Below are 25,192 nucleotides of genomic sequence, written 5' to 3' on the forward strand. Positions count from 1 at the left end.
TTAAAGGCATGGATAATACAAACCATGTTTACGTTGCACGTAATATGATTAACTTAAAAAAACAACTGTATTGGGCATCTGATGAGCCAGACTTTGCTATAAGAACAAAATTATATCAAATTTTGTCAAATTTAAATCTACGTCTATAGGCTTCCTGCTCTGGACATGCTGCATCTCATGGAGCTTTGATATCAGCCCACTGCGTTAACATCATGGGAACAGAGAATGTGTTTGATGGTTAAAAGACTTGTGCAGCAGACACACCCCTCTGCAAGTACTACTGGATATAAATACATATGCCTCCTTCAAGGGTCTTATCCTCCCTCTCTCTCTCCCTCTCTCGCTGCGAAACACAAACACATATGCAGAGGAGTAATGTGAGTGCTCTAGAGATGGGGAGGTGCAGGCTAACTACAGAAAGAGACAACTAGAATTATGGCAGGCGAGGGGTGATTTGGCTATGATAAGTACCCCACACTTTTAAAAGCATCAATACAGCACCCTCCACTTGACTAATGGCATCATAGCTGTCATGAGACGAATGCTTGTTAGTGAGATAAATGATCATTTTATTTTAGTGCAAAGTGCAGGTTGTTATTCTTTGTTGGCGTGCTGTTTAGCAACATCAAAAATCACAGCAAAAGACAGTCAGAGAATTTGTGAAAGGGAGACGATTTCGGTTCAGACGAGGCCTTCACGTCTCGCACCGATCTTTCACTATCGAGTATAAGGATCAGCTAAAGTTGCTGTTGTCTCCTCATGTGGTAACATAATGGATGATTACAGCAGGGAAAGGGCGACTCTGGGAGGTACTAAGAGATCAGGAGAGTTATCTAAATGAGATCTCTGCAGTCCTGAGGACAGAAGAGTGTGTGTCACTGTCTGAGAGAGAGCGTGTGCACATGCGTGACCATGTGTGTGTGTGCAGCTGTGTCCTGGCTTTAAAAGCACATTAAAGCAAAAGGTGACCTAAAACTAAGTCTTTGATAGTGTCACTCACTATTCAGATAGTTTTATGTGGATCTAAGATGAAATCTCTCTGCGAAATTCACTGTTATAGTATTTCTGCCTCATGAAGATTTATGGAATAAACTAGTTAGACAGGGGAGGCTGGTGCTTTTACATGCCATTTGAGAGCCTAGGATTTTGTTAAACAGGGACTAACTGATCAGTGTGTAGGTCGTCCGCCGAACCCTGAGTAGATTAGCCCAGACGTCCTTTCACCTAGCCACATCCTCCAGCTTTGTCTGAGGCGTTCCCCAAGCTAGATGGGATATGTTATCCCTGCAGCATGTTCTGGGTCTGCTTCCAGTTACCAGTGCCTGAAATACCATCACATACCTCCCTGTCTCCTTTCAAAGCGAAGGAGTAGCGCTATTTAAACACCAGGTTTTCGAAACCCTGCTTTAATGTCAGTCATCATATAAATGATTAATATCCACTCAATTCTTTACTGGAAGTTGAACTGCACAGTTAAGCACACTAAAAATAACTTTGGAAAAATTGGATCAGGATTTCAAAGTCTGAACGTGTGGGGCCTCCTTATGCAAAGGCGAGACGACCACGTCTCCATTTTGATTTATATTTTGGCAAACTGCACCATTAAAGGTACGCCAAATTAGCCATTAGCAATTCCTGTTTGCAGTGTGCCCATGACTGTACAGACTTTTGATACTGAAGAAAACTTGTATGTGTGTGCAAGTGTGTAGATAAGGAAAATGTAAGGCGTGTTCTGGAGAAGAATTGTTTTTCTATGATTTTTAAGCTGATTTATGAATGTTTATTTGCAATGGACACCAGACATAATGGCATCCTCAGAGAGTGCACGTTTGTGTGTGTGTGCTGCTCCAACTGTTGACTGTGTTGATAAGCAGGTCAAATCACTTGGTGAGACTACAATAACTTACTTTTAGTTTTCACAACATCGACATATGCCTGCCCCTCTCACCTGACACAGTATCTGTGCCTCATGTCTCTCCCTCCATGCACTGAGAGCTGGTTAAGAAAATAGACAGTTACTCTGCTTTGTGGCTAAAATTACATTTTTTTAGTAGCTATATCCCACGGAGAGATTGCTAAGTCTGGACATTGCTTCAACAACTCCTGACTGAAACAGACCCTGAAGATCCAGCTTGATTTTTACATAAACTCCCCAAGACCTGGGGGAATATTGACTTTTTGAGCTTTTTAATACCTCAAAACAACTGGTCATTTGCCTATTGCCAACAGTGTTTTCTATGCTATGCAGCACAACACTGAAACACTGTTAGTGAAAGACAAAGTTTTTCATTTCTCTAGTGATGCATTGTTTCCTTGCAACCCACCTCCTGGTCCAAGACCAGACTTTGAAAAATGCAGCTGTCCAGCAAATTCATTCAGAAAGAATTTGATGTGGATTAATAACACAACAACAATGCAGCAGGAACTACACAGTGAATCAAATATGTAGAAAATATCCAATAGAGGATTTTTTGTACATATCATATATATATATATATATATATATATATATATATATATATATATATATACACACACAGGATTTACAACTATTTGTACAACCTATTATAGTACTGCTTGCCTTGACACCTGTTGTTTGACTTTCTATTTGTAGTGATTGTTAGATGTTCACATACAATAAATAAGTATAATACACTGGAAGTCCACCATACTGCATGCCTAAGCCAACAAGCAATAGCAGATAAAGACATGTTCCTTATCTGTACAGCGGAACCTACACACCGATAAAGAATGAAGTAAAACCGCTTCTTAGTCCGGCTATCAACACTATCAAGCACGTGAAAAGGAGACTCTGCCATATGGTATTAATTTCAGTGCCCCAGGGCTAACATCTGTATGCAGACAGCATCCACATCCAGGCTGAAGAGACAAATGCTTCTTCTTTCAAAACTGAGAGCAGTCTTTTCATAGACCTGCCATTTCAATGGGATGCAGTCAGACATAAAGAGAGTGGCTGGCAACGCTGGAGGGAATTCTGTGACTATTTGTTTACGTTAGCATCTGTGTGTGTGTGTGTGTGTGTGTGTGTGTGTGTGTGTGTGTGTGTGTGTGTGTGTGTGTGTGTGTGTGTGTGTGTGCGCACGAGAGCGTGTGTGAGATGTATATGTGATTGCTTGGATTTGTGTGGTGGCCATACCTAATGAGCCACAGGCTTAGTGGATGAATCTTTATCATGTCCAACCACTTGAGATGCTGCACATGAATTAATGACAGAAAATATGTGTTTATAGATTGTGATTATAATGGCATCTGGTGAAATAATGCAACATTATCCTCTTTTCAATAAGAGCTTAATGTTTTTTTAATCTATCAACATGTGTTAATGGTGATAGAGTCATTTGTTTTTATTACCTGCCTGCACTGCACGTATTTACACACCCTCTGTTACGTTTTATTTCTATTGCTGATCAGCTCCAGTGCACATTGTTATCAAGTATTCAAAAGGTGTTTACAACTCTAAACTACATTAGACATAACCCTGAGTTCAACAGTCAGGCTGAGTACATGAGGGAACAACTTCAAGGGCAAGAAGAGCCAACAGGTACTCGGGATTTAATGATTTGAATTAAGATGTCTGGGGTAAAGTTGTCCTCATTTTGGTTGAAAAGCAAATGGATGATTTTTTTTATTTTTTTATGTTAAGGGTACCTAAAATTGTTGTTTCAACAGCACTTAAATGTGTAGCAGGTCTTAATGACACATTGAAATTATGCCATTAATAATGTTGAAACAATGCTTATATGTCACCTTGAACTATGATAAAAACCAATTTTGTCTTAGTCTGGTTTCAACCTTGATACCTAGATGTCTTTTCACCAGGTAATGACCCAATCTACTGGGTATGTGTCACATATTACTTCGAGAGCAGTTATGCTCAACTCTGCAGTTCACCTAAGCGTGTTTTATTGTCTTTCAGCTCACTGTTTTGATCTGAACCCCACTGTTTATTATCTACCCAGCCCCAAACAGCAGACACTGTTAGTGACTAGGCGAATGTAGTGGAGCATAAGCTGCTGAATGCGGTATGCTATAGCCATATATTTTCCTCAGAGGTCGTTTGAGACCTAAACAAAGCCAGAGGAGTGAATATTGGACTTTTAACAACATTTGCAAATCAATGCTAATGTTGCTCAATGTCCGCTGGCTGTGTAAAGAGGCAAATGTTTGTTAACAAGTTTGCCACAACCCCTTTAGGTGGTAATATGACAATGTTGTGTGTTCCAGCTTGTTCTGCTGCCCCAAAGTGGAAAAACAATCAACCAATGCTACTTGTATCATGCAAATGATCATTTACCATTTGCAAATAATCATCATCATTTGCACTCACTTTACATAGAATTATTAGTCATGTTAAAAACATTACAAACATTTTGAATAATGATTAATAATTGTTTTTGTATCTTAATTGATGCTAATTGATTTAATTACATAAAATGAATACTGTCCATTAGTATTAATGATTACAACTTGAAATAAATCATTAACCATCTGTAACAAATGATGCTTGTAAAGCACTAAAGCCTGTGACCATGAATAACGGTGTACTTCCTGCTGGTGGTTTTCTAGGCTAAAAGCACTCTGTTCTTTGAAAGCCTCCTCCTTTCCACCCCATTATCTACACAAGGATGTTAAACCCTCGACTTAATCGTTTATTATTGATAGCTCGGCAAGAGGCCTTCCCTCCTGGTGTTATGGGAAAATGGTTAAGGCTGAGATGTAAAAGACGTAGGTTAAGGATTTGTGGAGCAAGCTGCTGCATATTATTGCAGATGCCACGAGCCGTGTTTATGTGTGGGACATACTGTTATATATGAATGTTCTCCAGCCTGAAAACTCCTGGGGCAAGGTGTGCGTGTAAGTGGATGACCCAGCATGTGTCCTGTATGTAAGTGTGTGGATATACAGGTAGTTTACCTTGGTAACAGTAGTTAATGTGTTTACAGAGCAGGAGACAACTAGAATGAGATCAAAAGAACTTGAGTCTTTTTCATATGAACACAATAGTCTTTTATAATTGACCATTTGCTAAGCCCTACCTCCTGTAGATAATAATTGGGTTTCCATCCACCTGTTGTAAGCTAGTTAGCCAGACATGCAAACCACCCTAGAGCACATGTTTCAATCCTTAATTCCTTTAAATTTTTCTGTTTTTTGACAGGCTAAAAAGAAAAAGACACCTTATATGTCCTCGTACTGTTCTTACTGTCCCACGCACACCACATCAGCATGGAGAAATTCAAAACTTAACAGATCTGTCATGCATGTTACCTTTGCTAAGCTATGAGAAAAACTACTGTTTTGGGGAAGGTTTTAGTCAACTGATAAGCTAGACGCCTCTTTATTTAACAACCATTTGACAGTGTTTCTGTCTAACTGCGAACTGTGAAACAGCAGGACAGGTTCTATGTGCGAGACTGGTATATCAGGGGTCATGCCTCTGTAAAAGCTGCGGCAAGGCCTGCTGTTTATGAGCTGGATAACATGGCTCTGACAGCATATCAATCCCTCACATTTCAGCCAAGGACACCACGCAAAACGTCAGCTATGACAGATGATGCAGCCTGGGATTTTCACCGTAACAGCAGAGAGCTACCCAGTTTACACCGCCGCTCAAAGCCACTTCTAGTATGACTGTTAATCCTCAGAAAAGCAACACACGTGCAACGGAGAGGCACCAGTGTGACCTTGTTTTAAAGAGCGAAAGGTCATGTGACCACGCACTTGTGGACAGAAAGGAAAGGATAAGGAACATGCCTGAACAGGAGGAATAATGAGGAGATAATGTTGAGCGAACAAGCAGGTGAATCAGAACATCCTGATCTTGATATTGCAACAATGACCGGCTCCGTGTGTAGTATCCGTCTTAAAGTGTTACTTACCAAAATATTACACACTTATTTGATGTTAAATATTGCTATAAAATTATTCACATACAAGCTTAAATCATTAATGTGACTTTCAGCAGGAAGGTGTCTGCTCTACATAACAGCACAGCTGCAACCATAGCAATGTAAACAAATCTGTCAGGATTGCAGTTCAGCCTCAACTTTTTATAAATGAAATGGTTTCATGCTATCTAAATTAGAAGTAATGTTGGTTAATTGTATTGCTGGTTAATTGTACTGGGAAAAAAACAACACACACTCACAATGCAGGGAGTTATCTCAACAGCACAGTCCAGTATGACTCACAGCTCCACCATTAGCCCACACATGGGAGAGGGAAGATAAGTCTAACCTACAAACAGAGAAGTGATACTTATAAAACATTGATCAGACCACCACTACAGTCTGTGCACCAATCATTTGCCATTGTTTCCTCCTTATCTCCTCCCCCTCCACAATCCATTCACTCTGTATGGGTGTTTACATCCCACTGCCTCCTCTTCCACCCCACTTGTCTTTGGTTGCGGACGGTAAATGGAAGCTTGTACCTGCTGACCTACATTACCGCTGTCTTGCCAGGCCTGAACAGAGGAAGTTGCTTCTATTCTACTGAGAGCTCAGTAATGTAAAGGAGACAGACCATCTTTTGACTGGACCAGCCTGGGTTCAATCAAGCACATGCTGTATGATAGCAAGCAGACAGTTCTGCTCTGGGGACTGCAGGAAAGACAGAGCAAAATGTCATTTCCCTATAAAGAAAGTTTTTTTTCCTGAAAGGCAAGAAGCAACTAGAAATGAAAGAAGAGCACAACTGCAGGTGATACCCAAAAGCAATGCGTCTGTGGTCGTCAGACTAAACAGAAGAAGACCATTGGGATAAGCCTCCCATTGGCTACTTACTCTATTCTGGTTCTTTCTGCCCTCTGTGCTGTTTTCAAAGTCACATGTACATGTTTTTCAGATAAAACAGCATCTCGATTCTTCAGGGTAGGAGGTGAGATGCTCATAATAGAAAATGTAGCTAAAACTGTGAAACTGTGTATTTTTTTTTTTTTTTTAAAGATATTAAAGTCACTTTTGATCTTTAACGACATGTTGCATGTTTGCTGAATGACTGGTATACTTAGCTAAAGGCAAAATTAACCTCTATTAAATGCCACCCAGCAAATAATACGACAAAGCAAAGAGGAAAAGCTGTATAAACTGTTAACATACTATTAGCAGGTACGATTAGGGCTGCAGGAGGTGAATTAATGTAGAGAGAGCAAGGCAGGAGAACTGTAAGGATCTGATGTCTACATCCGACCTGATTGAGGGTTAATAGACAGTTAGTCAGACAAGTTATCCACATGCTCTCTCACACATTTTATGCCACAGTAGCTGTTTTAAGGCAGTGAGTACTGCTCAGCACCCTAAAACTGTTGACCTACATCTCACTGATTGACTGAAGAAAGCATCTCCTGGAACTATGTGAAAATAAGGTCCACTGCCATTTATGACCATAAAGTCAATGCTTATTGTTGTCAGTTTGTTAAAACAATGTTCCCAACAGGCTCTATCTGCTGTCCGACAAACCATATCACAATGATATTGGGTTCTGCAAGACACGTCTCCAGTGCTGGCAAAGTGCAAACAGTATAAATACTTAGAGTGCAGGTCAGGCAATATAAAAGTATCTCTACAGAGACTGTTATATGTACATTACATACAGTCGACACTGCGTATCAACATACGGTACTGTGTAATATATTTCAGTGGATGCTGTACAACACTAACAGTGACACTGAGAAAAACAATCAGTGTTTAAAAAGTATCAGCTCTATTGAGCTAACAATTCAATTTAGGCACTGACCCAAAAAACAGTGTACAGTAGTTGCTCAATATAGGCTGCAATTAACAACCAGTACAAAACTCAGCCAGTCCAGAAACGAGCACCTGATTCAGCAGCACTCAATAAGACACATCTGCATCAGCCCCTTTCATCTTGGAAAAGTAATGCTGATGTTCACTTTACTTTTGTCTTTGAAATATTCCCTTTCATTTCAGCTGCCTTGCTTTCCTCTAAAAGAGCTTCAGCTCTTTGTCTCTTGAATTTTATGTTAATGCAGTTTCAGTTTGTGTTGGCACTTTGATGAATTGGAAGAGGTTGACATACTATCGTGTTACACAAAAATCCGCATTATAGAGTCAAAATGAAGCAAATTGTTAAATGTATGTATATGACAGTGTCACTGATTAATAAAGAGGTGAACCTACATGACAGCTGAGATCATCAAAAGAGAGACCACCAGTAAAAAACATCATCTGGAACTGCAAGCTATCCAAAGCCCTGCATGCACACAGTGACTGTACTGAAACAACAGAGACTGTAGGCCACACACAGTGAGTCATGTTCCAGAAAACCAAACAAATACAGACTGATATGACAAAGACAATGTGTTCAGATTGATCTATTGTGTGCCATGTTGAGCATGTAAGCTGATGCAGCTGAATATCAGTGTGGAACAAATCCTCGACCCCTCCATAGATAGGAAAATGATGAATCAATACAGAGACACACAGGCCTGTTTTCTGGTTTAACTTCAATGAAATGAAGTTCAATAGTAGCTGAAACAAACATTTGAGGATTAACTAAATCTGTTCAGTATCCAGAGTCTCTAGAGCACTAAACAAAGTGTCTCTTTGTGTTCTGGAAGATAAAACAAAATGTGATTTCTGTTGCAGAAACATCCAATTAGTACAGTAGCAGGGCAGTGCTGTAAACGCTGAGAGTTTTGACTACATATGACTCCTGACTACAGAGTATCTTGACTACATGAAATGCTAAATATAGCCTGTCCTCTCTCCACCAAACAGCTTCGGAGCTAATGTGGGCTGCTAGGCGGTGGTGGGTTCAGGGTGTGAAAGGATGACATGCGTCCAGTGGAGATGCTCTCATCAGCGGAACTCAGCTGCGCTGCGTTTGAGGCTCAGCCGCAGACTCATACCAGTCCACATGACTTCACATGCTGATGCTCACTGATAACGTTCCGGGATTAGGGACACGGTGTGTTGATATGTGAGCGTGAATGTGTGTGTGTGTGTTCTAGTGCTCAGGCCTAAGATCCATGGAAAAGGCACAGATATGCACACCCCATATAGCCACTGATTCCTGCCAGTAGCACCCACCAGCAGCTATGGGACGAGATCCCAGTGAGTCTCTGTGGCAGAGGTTCCCAATCTGGGGGTCAGAACCTACCAAAGGGGTCCCAAGCTAAATCACGGGGATGATTACCAGTGGCAGAAAAAAGAATCAACTAAGTTCGTCTACACAAAATTAAAATTAGGCTTTTTGACGTCGCTCTTTCCTTTTTTCTTGTTTGCAAGTCAACATTTTTCAATTCAAGGTCACAAGGTTTTAAAACACAGAAGGTGAGAAAATGAATAGCTGAATGAAGGGTATCACAACTTAGTGCTAACACAAAATAATAATAATAAATAATAATAAATGAAATGAAAATGCGCTAATTTTGTAGAAAAAGTATAGAGAACACCTTCTCGTAATAGTACTGCAGTGTAAAAGGAGTAAAAGCTTTTCCTGTACTTCCGTGGTTGCTTTGGCTCTATTTTTCTCTAACTACCCCTGCCTTACTCATCGCATCCAGGAAGAAGAAGCAGGAGCAGATAATACTGTCAGAGCCTGTTACAGTCAGATGTGCAGCCCATACACAGTGAGACTGGGTGTGTTCTTAGTCTCAGACATCACACGGTTAAATTAAACTTAGTTTTTCACCATTTCCTTTTATTCATTGGTCCTTCTCTTTCCTCTCATTGTCTCACTCTCTCCTGTTCAAATCATGCGTAGTATTTTAAGTACAATTTGATGAAAAAGTTCTGAGTCTTTCTATAACATTTGACTACAACCAGAAAATAGAAATGTATGTTTTACATAAACAGGTTTTTAAAAATGAATATGCAATATACACGTATTTCAATATAAAGGCTATAAATACATTGAAGCACATCCGCACACGCTTCACACAGATGTGCTGACGAAGACAATGATTGGCATGAGCAAGATGAGATGTAGCAGCCATCATAGTAATGTCTGTTTTTTCAAGGACAGTCTATCAGAAGAGATAGCTGATAGCAATGTATAATAGCGATTTCTCATGTCAATATCAAACCATCAGAACGTATCACTAATAACTGGAGCTGCTCAGAATATGACATTTAAAAAAAAAAAATCCTTAATAAAAAATAAATCCTTGACATAAATGTGCACAGCAGGTCAGTCAAGCTTCAGAATTTTCCTCATTGTGAAGAAGTGTTCATGACGCTGTAGTAGGAGCGACATTGTGAGGGTGCAGAAACACAAGAGCAAAGATGCCAGGAATGGATTAAACAGTGTGTTTATCTGCTCTTACAGTAGTAACGGAGCATTACTTCCAAGACCAAGGACAACATTACAAACAACTACAGTAGTTTATGGAGGTTACATGTTCCATTAACATACAGAAGTCCCCAGAAACTGGAGATGCCGTTTTCAAGATGATAAAATCTGCTTGTGTCTTTTGTTATTTTGGTCAGCAAAATCCACGGCCACTGGCAAGAAATGAGAGGTCTGCCTTTGTGTATCTCTGTCTCTAAAACCAGGACCCAATGTTGCATAAAATTACTATCAATTCTGATAAAGCTACCATCTTTATCACTGTAAACTACAAATGTGATGAAAGCTCCGGAAGCAACTAAATGGACCTTGTGGTGAGATTGATTTATCCAAAAAAAAAAAAAAGTTACATTTGGAAACAATTGAAATGATGTCTACCAATACCCAGAGCTACTATTTGTAAACCATGACAGCTCTTAGATCCATTTCCTACTGCTCAGCTCACAAACACAAATGCACACACACACACAAACACACACACACACACACACACAACACACACACTCACTTCAGAGAGATTGACTGAAGCTAGCTGAGAAAGTAGCAGCCATCATTACCTTGTCTGCTTGTAAACCACAAGGGCCAGAGCAATCATCACCCTTAAACACAACGTTTCCTATTACTCAGTGCACGCACACACACACACACACACACACACACACACACACACACACACACACACACACACACACTCATGCATGGTCCATTTCTGCAGATGGATAAATTACAGGGAGGGAAATGCACAGTGGCACAGCCGTCCAAGGCAGAGGAAATGAAGAGGCTTAGCTAGAAGGATAATAGAATGACAGGGGAAAAACAAAGCCAAATAATTCATAATGCGTTGTAGCATGCTGCATAACTGCACAATCAGGAGAACTGCCTTTTTCCTGGAGCATTACAAAAGAGACGAGACAGCTGCTTACAGAGCTGAAAGAGGTGAAGGACCTACTTTCTGCTGTTAGCTTTTTAGGTGAAGGAGGTCATGCTATTTTTACCAGGATAATGTAAATGGAAGCTGCTACATGAGAAATGTGAACGTATGGGGGACGACACAACTGCCTAATATATTCAAATAAATTCAAGAATAATCACTTTAGAATTACTTTGTTCACCAATCAGAAATCTGGGCGTAACTGTTGCCTTTGTCCACCATTTTGTTTTCTCTGTTGCAGTAAAACTCACAACAAACAAAAGATGTGCAACCCATTTATATTTCAGAAACATGCAGCTTTTTCCTCCTCCTCTTCTTCCTGCATCTCACGGCGGACTTAGGGAGTAAGGGGAGTTTTTTTTCTTCTTTTTCTTAAACACACGGGGGGGTTTAAAAGAAACTCGTGCCTGGCTTAATTAGAGCTATGCTGGCAGCGCTGTGAATGCTGCACAACCAGAACCCTGCGAGACTGCTGGAGCTCCTCCGGAAAAAAAAAAAAAAACAGCCCAGCAAACAGCCACACAGCAAACCCCCATGGAGTACATCCAGCTAACAAGCCTATATGCTGCACATTTAGCCTCTCCTTACACTAATAGAGAGCTACATTTAACCCAACAAGGAATTAGCAAGTCAGTCTAAAAGCATGAGGATGTGAACTGCTGCTTCCTGAGCTCCTCATCTGCATGATCCTGTCTTGAAATGATACTTGACAGTAAACACTGACTTTATAGGTGCATCTTGTAGCGGTAAATTGTGATATAATATAAGAATAATATTAAAGATGCGACATAATAACAAAGACTTAAAGATATGATATTGTTCTTACACATTGCACACATAGAAAAGCATATCAATCAATCTAATAGGCACACTAGATGAGCATTAGCCTGCAGCTGCTGCTCTGACAAGTTACACGGCGTTAACATGCCATACACGTCAGAGTGGATCTCTTTTTTTATATCAGCTAAGTCTCTGCATCCCTCTTTTGTTGTAATTTCCTGCAGTTTCATGCCCAGGCATCAAAGAGAGCACAGCTGTGTCATTGGATGAACGCTTTAATCTATTCAGCCGGCGCATCTGTGTGCTCTGTCTTACGCTACGTCATTAGCCGCCCGCCTTAATGTGTGTATTTCTGTGTATGTGTGTGTGTATGTGTATGTGTGTGTGTGTGGCTGGTTAGGGTTATGTGAGTATTCATGTGAGTGCATATGAATTCAGTCATGCACACATACAGTATGACAGTATGCATGAGTCTGGGTGCATATGTGCTCTCATATGTCTGTGTGCTCTCATGCAGGACTCAGACTAAAAATGAAATATACACAATGACAAACACGTACGCAGAGGATGACATGAGAGGATAATGAGGGACCTTTTTCTTTTTTTTTATGCCTGAAGTTGTGTTGGGTTTCCAGCTGAAGGCCATCTTAAGACATCACATCACAGACACTAATCTATGTGATGGTCAAGTTTCCAAGCAGTGCTAAATTTAGGCCGTATCGCTGGTTTTGACTGACGAGGGATGAGAAACAACATTCTTCATCGTCAAAAGAGGAGGGAGGAAGGCGAGATGGTGAGAGGAGTGGAGGTCTGCAGGAGATCCCCACTAGCCACAGCATCCTCCACCCAGAACAACAGTATTAATACTGTCTCGACACGGTTGACCGGTAAAACATGTCTGTTTGTGTTTACAGTGACACATCAACTTACATGTGAACAAATGCACTGTGTTGACTGAAAGCATGACAGGAATCTTGATTGTAAAACTAACTCTGGGAAACGAATGGAGTCAATTTTTATAGAGACACAAACCAAATGTTAGGATAAATTAGATTGTCTTAGCTCGCATAAATCATTGTCAACTGACTGCGTCCAATCAGACAGTCATCTATCCTGTATAATTAGCTTAACAACAGGACGCTATTTGTCTTATGTGATGCTGATTGAATGGATTTCACTCATTTGGTCAGAACAAATGGGATTCCAAGCACTTGCTGGTCAATGGAAGAACACAGTTGTCCAGTTTTCGCTCAATGGCTTTGACTAATTATGGTGTGATGTTTATTTAAATCACAACTTAACATTTCTGAGCTTTAGTCTTTTTGATCTTTTGCTAAATCCCTCATCCAAACAGCAGTTGTCCAATCATGGTTTAGCAACACTAACTAGGTACAGCGGGTGTGTCAAGCTTTGGTTTTCTCCACATGTTGAAGCAGTGTATATGGGACTTTAGTATGAAGCTGTCATTAACTTATTTACTTGCTCATTATTATATTTGGGGAAGTTTAGACTAGTAGCAACCAAAGCCAAACTAGTCATATGAGATAGCCAAATATTGGCTATTCTTCTTGCATTCATAATATTGGACTAACTATAGCTACACAACAATATGAGAACCATGCTTCCATGTCTTTTCATGTCTTCTACAGGGATCATCAACGGCTTTTAGCTCCAGTCTGTTACCACATCATGTATGTAGTCATGTAGTCATATATTTCTATTTATGACCTCTTTTACATGATTAAAAATGAAGTCAGCCACACAAAGCATTTTCCACCAACTAATGGAGCTTAATTGGCTAGCGACCTAACTAGACAGAGCTGATCAAATCTGACAGTGACACCCAGCAAATTTGATGTTGGTTGGAAATGAAAATGCTGCTTTCTTCCATTTCTGTCTGAAATTAAGAACCAATTGTTTCAGAAATGACTAAGAATTCCAAGCCAAGCCAAATAAACATGTAAAGCTTGACAGGCATAGCATTAGTAACTAAGGGGCGGGGGTTGGTGAATGATCACTTATACTCAAATGAAACTACTGTATGATTGATTGAGAAAGTTCAAAGGTCGGATGGAGTTGGCTCAAATACACAGCAGTCAGTTTTTGGGCCACTGATGCACATTGTCTCATAATTACCTCTCACATGGTAGAAACAGTGTGGTTGGGGAAGAGGACGCTATAATGTAAGCTTCAGTGCGATAGCAGCCTGCATCTTCAACCTCTCAGTTTGCTTTGAAGTCTCCCCATGTGGGTGTGGGAGCTGGGGGTTGGTAATGAATCAAGCTGCGCCATAATGAATGTCCTTATTCAAGTCTGCTTTGATGAAATTCCACCTGGCTGATCTCAAATCACAGAACAAAACAGCGAGAGCTTCCTGACAACTGTTAAGAAAACTATACTGGCTGGCAATATGATGGAGAGCGTTATGTGACTTCAGGGATCCCTTCAGGATACTTTACTCTGTTTCCTCCCTTTGCTTCTTCTTCCCTTCCTTCCTACTTCCTCTCTGATCATTGTGTAGGATGAAATCAGATGAGAGTGTCTACACTTGCATTAAAAGTCCAAGTCACTCCTGGATAGTTGCCATGCCTCCACAATACAGCTTTTTGCATCTATAAGAGTAGAATAAACGCAGAGTAGATTTTAAACAAATGAGACATAATTTACTGTTGTATTCCTGTACTGGGAGCTGGTTGCCAATAAACACATGTGCATTAATTAAAAATGTTTATGAGCTCCATTCACATTTTGTAAATACATCAACCACATTAAAGTATCATAAAAACACTGAACTGATCACTGTAGAACAATTATTTTGTTAATAAAGCCAAAGCAATAAATACATTACAAGCTGCAGTCTGACTTATCTCACAATTAATTTCAAAACACCGTCAGCATGCAGTCTGAGGCCATTGAAATGAGCAAAATGGCTTTTTTACACTTCATATGAGTTGAGGTGCAGCGGCACTATCTACATGCTTTTTAGAAGTCTGGGGCCCATCTGGAAGCCTGCAGTTTTCAAGATAGGTAGAAAAGACTGCCAGGAGTAACAAAAGAAGTAAGTAATTATAGAAAGGGATCTCATAGACAAAGTGTGCAAGAGACTGCCAACGGCAGTTAGCTGTGCATAAGACCAACTGCTGCCACTGCTGCTTCAGGTTATGAGTTGTTTTTATGATGGTTTGCTATGCAACTTTTGGTTTTTAACTGGACTTGTAACACTGCAGTAAAACAGCCTTTTAAGCTGCAGTAAAAAACTGGTCTGGGTAAGGGTTACACTCAGAGTTCAACCAAAATAAGTTGATTAAATAAAAATTAAGCTGAAAATTAGGGATATACACAAGGTAGTTGCAAGTAGGGAATTGATACAATTTTATTGATACCAATGCCATTATTGATTCTGTAAATCAGTCTGATTCTTTATTATTATTTATTATGTATTTCCCTTTAAGATGCCAGGTCAATTGTAGCTTTGGCTATACAATGTTAATATAAGTCTATAGACTATGGGTGCAGATTTATTATTCATTTTATCAGCTGCATCACGCCTATTCAAACAGGCTCCCCCAGATTTCCTTTAAGAAGTATTCACATATGAAACACTATTTATACTATGGCTCATGAATACATGATGGCTATAATTACTGGGAGATGTGCATCCATATTGGCCAGTATGCCCAGATAATCAACATTTTGAATTAAATATTTTATTAACAGTTATGGTCAACCTATCTTGCATTAGTCCAGAGTTGTAACTAAACCTTGACTAAGAGACTAGATGATCATTGTATTGCTTTAAAATGATTTGCGCCATATCAGGTTACTGTTGGTTATCGTTTGCAGCTACGGTTTCTGCCAGTGGCGTTTATCAAACATAATAAATTGTTGTAATTCACTCCTTTTCACAACGTTTGTCAGGCACAAAGTCACAGAACAGCTTTGGAAGTAGCAGGTAAGCCAGACACAGACAGAGAAGCAATGCCAAGCTAGTTTAGTGGGCCAGGCAGACGAGAGAGAGATGCACTGCAAGCTAGCACCTTAACGTTAGCCTACTGTTACTTGCTAACGTCAAACTTGGAGAGGTGACATTAGTTTTACCTGAATGGTGTTTCGACAATTCACTCTCATTGTGTTTTCTTTTGTTTTCGTGACCAGAAAAATAGTTCCGCTTCGTCCTGTCATCAGAATTGTAAACATTGACACCCGCTTTCACACTGGGGGATTCGGGGACCCTGCGTAATTTTCGGGAAGCCTACGCAACTTGCGTAGCGAGCGTTAAGGCGTGCCCGGTCTCTGGAAAACATGGAGGCATCGATAAAAGGAATTGATCAACTCGGGGGCATACGGTTCAGATGGTTCGGACAGTTTAGAACCAGTTCTCCACTGGATTCGGTTCTGTTGAGGATTTTGTGTCAGCCTTTATTCATTCATTGTCTGAAAACTTAATGTTGGATTAGTTCTCATTCTCATATTAGTGACATGATCTCTAACACTAACTTGAATTATTTTAATATGATGACATTTTTTAAATGTTGTCTGCCTCTTTATTCCTCTATGCACTGTCCCAAAAGGGCAGGACAGGCATTTTGTAATACTGAGATGAAACAAATGAGAGGGACACTGGTTTTCTTTGGCATTGATACATATGAGGTTTGATTTTCTTTTTCAGGTGAGAAAGTAATCATTTTTAATATGTGGTCAGTTTGCAGTCCAGCTCCTAAGACAACCAGCCAGCTGCGTTGTCCATAGTGTTTTGAAATGTATTTCCATTTGTATGATATATTTTGGTCTCAGAGTTTAAATATAATATTTGTTGCTGCCAGTTTGTCTGAAGGTAAAGCTGAATACATAATAAATGCAAGTTTTATTGTATAGTTTACCAACAGTGCTGCCTCTGTGGACTTTGGGAATCTAATAAGTACAAATATATCTCCACATTTCAATAAAAATAAATATATATAAATGAAAATGAACAGGGACAGCACGGCCTATTTTAAATTATCTTTATTTTCTAATATATATTACAGATTGGATAACAGGTGTATCTTTTACTACACTCACTGTCAAACTCTTTGGGGGAAGGGTGCAGACACAGCAATTGGCTTTCTAAGGCTGCCTATTGTAAACAGGTATCGCTTTAATAGCGATTAAACTGGAATTAAGCTGCAACTCCTTACTCCAGCAGTTTACTAGTACACACACAAACATAGGAAATGCTTGTACTTACACAAGTTTGCAACAGAGTTAGGCCTCTATTACACATCTATCATGCAGTTAGAATCACCCTACTTTTTGCCAACATACAGGGAAGCTGAGGCATGTTAACACACACTTTCACCACCATGCACACACACACACACTTTCACATAAATAGCGTAACTCCCTAAGCCCGGAGGGTGGGTGACAGAGCTCTAAGGGCCAGTGCTGTGTTGGGCAGCAGCAGAGGCAGATGCAGCACTCAGTAGCCTGAGGGCATCACTGGGTATTCAAGCTTCACTGGGCCTCTTCATCAGTGCCCTCTGATGCCTTAGCCCCATGACCAGCGGCACACACACATACATACACACACACACACACACACACACACACACACACACACACACACACACACACACACACACATACTTCCAGCACAGGCCTTTCCAGCTTTGGACAAGAGGAGGATTGGGAAAGAAGTAGAACAGTCTCATTGAGCGCAGACACACAAGTTAGACTGAGAAAACTGAAGAGGATGTTAACTGTGGTGGACTGTGCTAGCATCTAGGTTAATTCTTTTTGTTTGCGTGTGTGTGTGTGTGTGTGTGTGTGTGTGTGTGTGTGTGTGTGTGTGTGTGTGTGTGTGTGTGTGTGTGTGTTTGTGTTTGTGTGTGTGTGTGTTCTTACACTGGGAAAGGACACAGCCATGACACAGCTCAAATACGGGCAGCACAACATTTTAGATTCATTACAAACAGCATTTTGACTGGGTTGCTGTCAGATGACCCTACTATATAAATAACCCTAACCCTTTTCTACCATCTAATTATCATTTTAACAAAAAGTTGGTGTACAGATCACATTATAAAGACATGAGGCAACTCCTGTAACATGTAAAACCTAAGTTGTTGTACAGGCTAGAAAGACTCTAGCCTTTATGCACATACACACAGACACACACTGTTTCTTCCTATCTCTAAATTGCTTATGTTCATCTGTCCTCCTCAGTCAAAATGCCTCTTTCATATGCTCAATCTGTCCTTTCGTCTTCCCCTGTTTCTCACACAGACATGCATAGACAAACACACACATACACACACCTCATCATTTTCTTACTGACATGCCAAGTCATGCGGAAAACACAAGGGAAGGTTTTTTGTAGGTTTTTTTAAATCCCGGGACAAAAACAGCAAAATGCAATAACCTGGGACAAAAGTGCTGACATCTGAAGATGAGCCTGGCATTCAGACAGACTGCTTGGTTGCAGCTGAAATAAACAGGAGCAACAGACTGAGAGAAGGAAAGACCCCCTCCACAGACAGATAGATAGACAGACACTCCTTCTATATTTTCTCTCCAATAAGATCATCCCTTCCACTGACTCTTCTCTTTCTGCTAGTTTCTGGCCCTCTGATCCTCTTATTCTCCCCCTCTTTTTCCCCTCATCTCAATTCTTCACTCCACCACTTAACCTCTTTTTTATCCCAGTACTTTACCCATCTGTATTTCCTTTTCATCCTCACCTCCTGTCAAGCCACCACCAACTCTAGGCTGCAGCTTATCTATCAATCCTCATCCCTACCTCCTATGGTCACCTGTCCCACTCTTCCTCTTGTCTTCCCTCCTCTCATATCCTTTCTTCTCACGTCCCATCTATTCTGCCGTCTTCCTCCCCCTCTGTACTTCTCTCTTCATCTCTCATCTCTCCTCTCCCCTATCTGAACCTTGTTTGCATGCTCCCTAACTCTGCTCCTTGATTAGCAGGATCGACCAGCGCGAGTCTGCCAGACACTTGGTTAAAATGACCAATGAGTCTTCAGAGAGGCTCCCATTTAAATAGTAGGCTGAATCAGACACTTCAAATACAGATGACAGATTCCCACCCTTGCATTTCAAATATTATTCGACCACAGAGAGCAAGGGAGATATGTTGGCCAGTGGCACGAGGTCAGACTTGAAGGTTGAGGAAGTGGCACCAACAGAGAAGACGAGCATAGCAAAGGAGAGCTAGATTATCTTCTTCTGGTCAAGTTATTCAATGTGTGACTCCCTCGGACTCTTACGTAATTGTGAATCTGTGTGAGCGACGAAGGCTGCCTCTTCATAGACACAGAAAGCAGTCTAGTGTAGAGCCATAGGGACTGAAATAGTTGGTCATGTGTTCATTATCGCTATCCTCTTTTAAGTGCTCACCCCATATCCAGAAACATTAAACAGAAGAGGACCTTCGAGTGGGTCTGTGCATGAGTGTGTAGGTGTGTGTGTAAGAGAGCGAAAAAGAGAGAGAGACAGAAAGAGAGAATGAGAAAGAGAAAGAGAGAGAGAGGGAGAGGCAGAATATGAAGGGAATGAGGTTGTGGGATTGTGATAACTTCAAAGGTTATTATTATTATTACTGCAGGCTGAGGCCATGCTCTGGCATCCCTCAAGCTTTGATCATTATGTAAAGCTGTTGTGCTTGGTGCTGGCACTGAATACATTACAGAGTGGATAACCAGGGAGTGTGCAAGCAAGCGTACACAGACCAACACATTGACTCAGCTTCCACGTTTCTCCCAATTTTAAAATAACACACATCCCTTCATCTCTAAAGGACGAATAAAGCGCACCTTTAATCTCACCTTGACGTGTGGTCTGGACAAGAGGACGCAGATGTAGCGAGCAACAATGATATTTAAAGGGGCACTCCACCAATCAGACACATGAAGATCAGTGTACCAGGCACAGGGACCACTCATCATCCTGGGAAATCAGTTGTGTAATGGCCACTTTGGTTCTGGAGGAGCTGTGTCAACTTTGAGAAAATAATGATATCATCAATGTTGTCACGGCTTGGGTTTTATGAACAAATTTATAAAAAGGCTGCAATAAAACACTGGAGGCATAAAAAGATATGGATGTTGCAAGGCAGGTAGGGTATAACGAAAGCTGCTGTCAAGGTGCAATATGGGAATTGTAGGATTCACTGTTTTTGGAGCTTGACCCATATAAGTCAGAATGTCTTGGCATCTTGTGGCATCAATTTCTACAATTAATTTTCCAATCAGCCTCTCACAAGTAGCGTACTGTAATCCTGAATCACTACAGCAGCATTATTATAAGAACAGAGGTCAAAGTGCTGCAGTTTAGTGGATGTTAATACCTCTTCAGGTCAGTTTAGCCACCGTAGGTTTTTGCAGAATAATGTTAGACATAATTTTTAGATTTAATGACATGATAAATTGATTTAAGTTACAGTATAAAACGTCATGCATTACTGTTTCTATGAAAACCAACAATTTGGTTGTTTGTAGTGCTGCAACTGATTATTTTCATAACCAATTAATCTGCAGATAAAATGCCACATATGTTTCGGCAGGGCCAGCCATAAAGATCAAAATGGCTAACTGCTGCTTTAATTGATTCAGTGGTGAATGATTGCCAAACCCAAGACATCATTATCCAGCCTAAATGAATTGTTTGTCTATAAAATGTCTATAAAAGGAAAAGAAACATTCCCATCACAATTTCCTAAAGGACATGATATTATTCCATTACTATCAGATAAGGCAAAGAAAAGCAGTAAACCCTCAAATCTTTTGAACCATGACTAAAAACATTTAATCGATTATCTAAAGAGTTGCTGATTAATCTCTGTCGACCAATTGATTAATTGATGGACTAATTTTTTCAGCCATAGTTGTTTGCATTAAGCTAACTGTTGACTGGGGGTCATACTGACATCCCTTCTAGACAGAATAGTACTGCAAACTGTATCCACCATCACCTGGGCACATACAGGTCTAACACCAGTGAGCACTACTGGTCTATGCTCCATGTTCTAGGACAAAATATAGGCCTCCTGACAGCTTTAGAGGTTTTGTGCTACATGTTATTATTACCCATATTAATGGAGTGTTGCTGTTAGTGCGATTATGAGCTTAGGAGGGGAACCCCAGCTCAGAGGGCCAAGCCACCACTTTTAATTTTCGTCTACACATTCTAATCCGAAAGCCACATTGAACTTGAAAACAAGCCATCTGTTCCTGCCCTTACCTGGCCTACATTAGCCTGAGCACACTCACACGCTGGCAGGCTGCAAGGAAAAACATAGGCAGCGCAAATAAATGCCTTGCACTGTCATCACCACTGTCATACAGCACAGCGAATATAGATATGTACGACAATAAAAAATAAAGAGACAAAGCAACATAAGAGCTTCAAGTCAATTAAAGCTAAACTCAGCAGCACTGAGCACCATACACACACTGTGAGCCCCTGCTAGATTGTAAGGCAGTAGGGGCATTACACTGATTTTTCCCTCGACCACTAGCCATCGACAACAATTCGTCCTCGTTTAAACAACAATGACAGCATTCAGACAAACAGGCCTTCAAAATCTATTTGTAACGTGCATAGGTGTGATGCCCACCCAGTTCAATACCAAGGACAGCGGTCGACGCACGGAGAGCCTGACAGCCATGACAACACATGCACTACAAAACGATGATATATTTCTGCACGGATGCATCGTAAGCAGCGACACAAACCTGTCCTGAATGACACTGCTGTTTCAATGTGAGGTTTTAAACCTGCGGACAGAGAGACGAAGACACAAACTAAACCCTTAGACAAGCATTTCGCCTTTCCAGAGCGGCTTTTTTGCCCCCTGCAAGAAGAAACAGCAGCCACATTTTTTGCCAATATCGCGGCGTCAAAGCACGTTAGTCGAATAAAATGCTCCGAACCTACCTGCTAGTGTTGGGGGTCGAGGAGCTCACATGTCCCGTCGCTTATTTTGGTCTGTTACTGTGGATATTATTATTATGGTGGGCACCGTTATGTGTCTGCGAGCGCCATGTTATTATCACTGAGTGGAGGACTGTGCGGTCCTGTGCGCTACATCCGGGCTGTTGAGGGGAGCGAATGAGCGCAGTTCGTGGCGGCGGAGAGGGCGGAGAGCGCGCTGGATATGTAGAGCACCTGTGTGTGCAGCAGAGCGGGGACAACTTCCAGTCACATCGATGTACTGTAGCTCCGCAAGTACACCTGCAACAGAGCTGTGTGCACACGGAGCTCCCAACTGAGTGTTTTCCTCTCTGTCCATTACAGAATCGCTGTTGCCAAGGGATACGTGAAGAGGACTAGGTCAACTAATTTTAACGACAGAAGCTAGTGTGATTCAAAATATAGGTTATTTACTTATATCCTAATGCCATACATACAACTGAACACAAGTGTCACCACTGGGAGCGATAAAACGAGTTAGCAAGCGAGCAGAGAAAGGTAAACAGTCACCAAATTAGAGATAACGTTGAAATTGACATCTTACTAAAAGTAACTGATACATGGTTAAAGTAAACATCGTTGAAATGGATGGCTACACTGAACAGATGGATGGAATAGTTGATTGGCAGTATTTCTTGATGGATAAATGGTTTAAAGAGATAACCTAGCTGATGAACAGAACATGGTTAAAATAGTAAAGCAATGGTTAAAATGAAAGTAGTGGATATACAGTTGAAAATGTTAGCTAATCTAAAAGACGATTAAAAATGCTCGAAATAAAAGCAGTGGGTAAACAGTTAGCTAAAAGTAATGCATAAATTGTGAAAGATCTAAAAGAAGAAGTAATGGGTAAATGGTTGAAATAACATAGCGTAGCTAAAACTAGTGGAAGGTTGATAAATAAATAGTTGGACTGGTAGTTGCAACCTGCTAAAGCAAACATTATAGAAACACTGACCATTCAATTGTATGAAAAAATATTGCCCAGTCCAGTTCTATAATTTATCTTAACCATTTTTTTTTTTTTAAAGTGCTAATGAGGGGTCATGTTCATCTGACAGACCCGAGTAAGACTACAGGTTTTTATGCTTACAGACATATTTTGGCACAGGGAGACACACTTCAAGACAAGTATGATATATAATGCTTAACAGAATTTTTTGCATCATGCAAAAACCTGGGCCTGACATCCTTAGTCATTTTTCTACTCTAAAGAGTATGTTAGGCACAAGATATATGTCAGTGTTTTTCAAGTGAAGCCAGACACAGGCTGTAGCTCCAGAGCATTGGGGATACACACAGTGACAGTGTCACAGCCCTCATTGATCTCCCATCCCTGTTTCTGATGTGCCATTTGTAGCACAGGGCTCCTCACCCAACTACAGCAAGTGAATGTACAAGGGCATGAGTCAATTTCTCCCGCTGTGACAAGATAGTCCTTAAGTCTGACTGTCTGGTTAACTGAGGCAGCGAGTGAAAGAGGAAGCAGAGAGTATCCATTATTATGCGAAGGTCTAGCTCTTTGTGTTGTTGTTAAACATAGGGATCAATGAGAGAGTTGCTACCAAATGTCCTTTTTTTTTTTTTTTTTTAACAATCTTCCCTTATCTCAGTTGCTTGTAAGGAAACATCTCCCCTTCTCTATTTTACCAGCTGGTCCTCCAGGTGGAGACTTTAAGGCTTGCCACATCCTACCTACAGGATGAATACTTTTCTCCTCTCAATATATGCACTACATATTATATCTAACCATCAAAGATAGGTGTTTGTAAAAGATAGATAGATAGATAGATAGATAGATAGATAGATAGATAGATAGATAGATAGATAGATAGATAGAAAGAAATTTAAGAAATGTTGGCATGCACTTTGCAAATAGACACACTCTTTCTCCCTACTAGATCTTATTCTCACTCCAGTGATTTGTCTTACTGTCCCCACCTCCTATGTCTCCCATGTGGCCACCCTACCACCCATAAATCCCCATGGGAAATGTGAGCCCAGACTCTAAGCAGTGGGAACACCCCTTCAGCTCAGGACTATTCCAGGCTGAGCCACACATATTATCGGCTTTATGGACAGCCACATCTATCCTTCTCATATAGCCACATTGGGGGGAAGGAGTGATGCAGTCAGATTTTTTCAATCAAAATACATGAGTTAGAGGTGGTGTCCAGATAGATTTTTAAGCATGCACTGTCTGAAAAACACTATATTGTCACTGTGTTACCCGTTACCTCTCAGTGATGAAGAGTGTTATTTTGTGGGAAACACTGGCCCGAGATAAACACAAATAAGAGCTTAGAAGTGACACTTCACTCTAAATATATCTCTTGAGTATCAATTAGACACATTCCCCGAAAAGTGCCTGTAAAAGTTTGTAGTTTCTTCAAAGATTTGGGGAGAGCTTCAACTTCAGCTTTATTATTATCCCAAAGGAAATTTGATTTGCAGGCAGATTTTAACACACAAGTTACAGAAATACCCTGATGACAATCAACAGCAACAATCAATATTAAAGGACATAAAAGTAATACAAAATATACAGTATACATAAAGATATCAGCAGATCAAGCCAAAAAATTTAACTGCTACCATCCAGTGCATCTTAGAATAAAAAATGGAAGATAAAACCAATGCCAAATAGAGAATCAAATAAAATGCAGCTCCTGGCAAGATGAAGTTTACACTGAGGCTGTGAAATTTGCAATTTGGAAAACAGCAATGACGTGAATTATGCTTCAGGTGGTTTTAAGATCATAACATTCACTAATTGAATATTGTAAAGCTAACCACAGCTTTAAGGAAACTACAGGTTTTTACGGATGATGTTCAATCCTACACGCATGAGTCTTTTCAAAAGTAAGATTTAGGGTGCAGTATCATTGTTATTGGTTACAGTGTGTGATCAGATCCTTATGCTGCTCTTTGGCCTGGTCATGTCATGTAATATGGTTTGATGTCTATGAAGGAGTCAGCTGACAAGATATATGCATAGATTGCAGTCAAACTGCCTTTCGTGGAACAAGGAATACTTACCAAATGACTACCAATGAAGGATTACAGCCTCCACCCCCCCTGTGAGAATTATTATCCCCATCTAGTGGTGAATTGTGGGAACACATAGGTTACTACAGTGCATCCAACAGTAAGTTGTGTTAGTGGCTGCTGGTTATGTCTGAA

The 25,192-nt window shown here is 40.5% G+C and overlaps 1 protein-coding gene across 2 annotated transcripts in view; it reads right to left on the reverse strand.

The window, feature by feature from the left end:
* The window catches only part of pak5 (p21 protein (Cdc42/Rac)-activated kinase 5), a 64,558-nt gene extending 42,405 nt beyond the window's left edge, over window positions 1-22,153 (reverse strand). Inside the window, exon 1 of one of the 2 annotated variants that reach the window (XM_056405500.1) lies at window positions 21,974-22,153. The gene's annotated coding sequence lies outside the window, so the exon portion shown is untranslated. Of the gene's footprint in view, window positions 1-6,169; window positions 6,190-21,973 lie in introns of those variants that run through there. The other variant, XM_056405502.1, reaches the window with a different exon arrangement.
* Window positions 22,154-25,192: the final 3,039 nt, after the last annotated feature.

The sequence above is a fragment of the Seriola aureovittata genome, chromosome 19 (genome assembly GCF_021018895.1).
Source record: "Seriola aureovittata isolate HTS-2021-v1 ecotype China chromosome 19, ASM2101889v1, whole genome shotgun sequence".
Lineage (NCBI taxonomy): Eukaryota > Metazoa > Chordata > Actinopteri > Carangiformes > Carangidae > Seriola > Seriola aureovittata.